Below are 3,752 nucleotides of genomic sequence, written 5' to 3' on the forward strand. Positions count from 1 at the left end.
ATATATATCTGCTTTTATTTCTAATTATGTCAGTTTCAATCCTCCATATAAAAGCCATAGAAAGTTCATTAGCAGTTATTAAATTTCAAATAAGGTTTAGTTTAAAATGTGAGTCAATGGAGTTTTCATTTCATTCTTCTGTTCACTGAATTGAGAGCAAAAAAAAAGCAGATGAAATATAAAAAGTTAGTTATTAAAACGCTATAATATGCTATAAAATGCTAACATTAATTTATTTGTTTTATTAAACTATTATCAGGAGAACAGCTGACATTTTTTATTTCTTTTATAAAATGGGGTCTGATATTATTGTCTGACACTTAAATCTCTTTCATGTTGATGCTGTTGTGTTTGTTAGTTTTTGCTCCAGGATACTTTATTGGTGACATTTGACTTCAGAGATTATTGTGTTTTATATGAACTGAATATAGCATAAGTGGCAGACATTACATCTAAACCAGAATGACGCTGGAATAATTATAATATTTCAGCCAGAAGCACATGCCTGTAATAGACAGGATTGCCTTCAGGTGAAGAAAAAGCCGACCCCTCTGATTGTCACTGTTTAATTTGCATTCTGAGTCTCAGGAGTTGATTACAGGACTGAGAAAATGTTTGATGACAAATGTTACAGTGGGTGCAGTGTGTCCTTATCTTCATTTGTGTAGTAAGTGTAGAGTTTCTTATGATAAGTTACATCAGGGAACCGTGTTGATCGGCGCATCCTGGAATGCTGTCTTGGAGCCCTCTAATGATGATGAGCCCGCCCTCTTCCCCCTCGCTGACGTGCACGTGCACTTCGAGATTCAATAAAGTTAAGCGAACACTCTGTTTTCATCCAGGTCACGGGGGGATTCTCTTCGAGCTTCTAACCTACACACACAGAAACCACAGCCACCCCCTCCGCTCTCAGGCAGTCGACCAGTGGTATCAATTAAGGAATTGGTCCAATCAATGTCTTAGCAGCAGCATAATACTCAGCTACAGGGAGATTAAAACTAAGCTTACATCTTGACACAATGCAGCCATCCACACAAACACAAAAAAGACCCCCTGTTTGCAGTAAACATCACAACACACAAACATGTTAGGACAACAACTGGCCTGCTTTTTTTGTTTGCTGCAGATGAATCTGAAGGCGCTTGTGCTCGGAGACGCTTTCTGAACAGAGGACAATGTACTTTGTAATGTGTACTTTGCTCTCACTGTTATTTTTCTGTTCTTATCTCTTCTTTTGCTAGGCTAACGTCTGACCTAAATACTTCAGGGTTTTTGATGATTGGACCAAAACAGAGATCAGAGGCCTCCAGCGGGCTTGTTGCGATAGCGAAGAAAAGAGCAGGGAAGAAGGGGGGATCTTGGACAAACTCACTGAGAGATTCTGGTGCTTACTGCGCTTCATAACTTTACAACGCAGAGCTCAACAACCAGTTGAACCTTATCCCTCACAGAACGCTGACTCATTTTAAATCTAACTCCAAAGCTTTACCTTTAACCCTGCCATGAGCAGGAAAAAAAACTGCAGTGTATCTGCTCAGTGCCCTCCACTGTTATTGCTAATCCAAAGAGGTTCATCATTCTCAGGCTGTGTTAGAGGAGGGGAGGGGGACCACCAGTGCACCTTTAACCTTGGTTTGTGACTATACCTTGAGGTTCAAGAGCTGGTAATGCAGCAATGGCAGCCGGCCCACCGGTTAATGATCCGACTCTTTTTTTTTCCTGCTAAATACAGATCTATGCAGTTCACTGATATACAGCCACACATGCACACTTATAAAACACAATAAGTACAGGAGACTTAGAGGTCAAAGAACACCTCACCAGTTTTTAAGAGCGTCCACATTCATTTTTCATTGAGTGACATGAGAGTGAGATAGGCAGGAGCGCCACGATAGAAAGTCCCCTCCAGTTTAATCAGCAGCTGCTCCTTCATCCTGCAAGACAAAAATAAAGACGAGCAGCTCTGACCAGAAAAAAAAAAAACAAAAATATTTTACAATTCCTCATCATGTCCTTGTATGATTATCAGAAACAAAAGATTCATTTTAAAACTCACAGCTAAAAACAACACATCTCATTACATCCAATAAATAATTCTTCAAACATTAACTTGGTATCAGATCGAAATAAAAAAAACTGTCAAGATTAACAGTTCTGGGGACAAATTGATGGTGACAATCCAATGGGGAACTTCCCTAAAAACTAAAGGAACATCAAGGCCTTTTTTTCTTTACATTTGAGCCATCAAAAACTGAGGAGTGATGTAACTGGTTGCAAGTGAGGGTGACATCAAGTCAAGTTCTGGCTGCATTTTCCTCATTTGCTATTGAGCTGTGAACTTCAGTGATTTTATTTGTCTTTGGTTACCTTGTTTTAAAACTTAATTTAAAAACGTTTTAGGTGACAAATATGTTACAGTTATTTATGCTTTTATGATGAGCATTTCCAACTATTTATCTGAACATTTAAACAAGGTCATTTTTTTTTTTACACTTTTGCTCCTACCTTGCAAAAGCTGGCAGTCAAGCCCACTTAAAAGGAACGGAGTATGTTGTATTTCAACAATAGTCTGTAGGACAGCCATACAGGTGTGAATTTGACGTCAACACTCAATCCGCTGGAGGGAGCTGATGGACAGGCACGGGAACTGATAAATGGCCCCAATTTTAGGTTTGGGGAAGCTCTCATGGCCCTGACAAGGAAAACTTTAAGCACTCTTGTTGGAGTCCTAACTGGGCACAACCTGTCCATAAAATGGTGATGGGAGTCCATGACAATGGTCTGTGGCATTGAGTTAGAGACCTTTTTGCACTACTTAGACCACTGCCTGGCTCTGAGCAGTCAATGAAAAATAATTCTTGGGGACCCCTTAGTGGATCCCAAGAAACTCAGAACACTGTGTTTCTAACCTAGTGTCCTTCATCTGAGGGACGTGAAGGTTTGATGGGACAGCAATGGGCTTACATGCGAGGCCCCTGCTTATATTTGTTCTTTATCCATTTCTACTCACAATAACCATAACCATACACTTTTGCTCAGAGAAAACCCATTCTGAGATTGGAAAAAATATGACCATAACTTTAAAATTTCAGTCATAGAGGGACAATTAATTTTGTCAAAAGGCCACAAAGGAGCTGGGACATATGTGTAGGGCAACAGGCTAAACTCAGTTTTGTTTAAATTTATATTACCGGTAGCTATAAATCTGATTGTATTAGCTGCTTAAAATAGATACTGAGCTGGGTAATAACAATCTGAATCAGTCATTAAAAAATTAAAACCATAAACCAGCCATTAGTTCTCTGCTAACTAAACCCAAAGCTTCACAATTGAATAGAGTAAATAAATAGTTCACATCTTGTTTTTTATTTTATTTTATTTTTTTGCCACTTCAGTAGAAAGCAGAACTGAATATCTGAATATTAGTAGCTTCTTCATCATCAGTGGCTTTTTTTAATAGGAGAAAAGGAAAGAGAAAGAAAAAGTGAAATGTAATGAGAAAGAGTGAAAGAGAGATAAGAAGATATGTGAAATGTATATTGAGAAAACACAAGACAGCACACCCGACATCTTGGCTCCACACCTGCAAAAACAAAGACAACAAAACCACAGCAACAAAAATGCATATCTATGTAATTATAATGACTTTAGCCTTGCCGAAAACCATACCCATATACTTATATAAATTTATACATTAACACATACACACACACACACGCACACACACACACACACACACACACACACACACA

This window comes from Austrofundulus limnaeus, unplaced genomic scaffold (assembly GCF_001266775.1).
Source record: "Austrofundulus limnaeus strain Quisiro unplaced genomic scaffold, Austrofundulus_limnaeus-1.0 Scaffold93, whole genome shotgun sequence".
In the NCBI taxonomy this organism is placed as follows: Eukaryota; Metazoa; Chordata; class Actinopteri; order Cyprinodontiformes; family Rivulidae; genus Austrofundulus; species Austrofundulus limnaeus.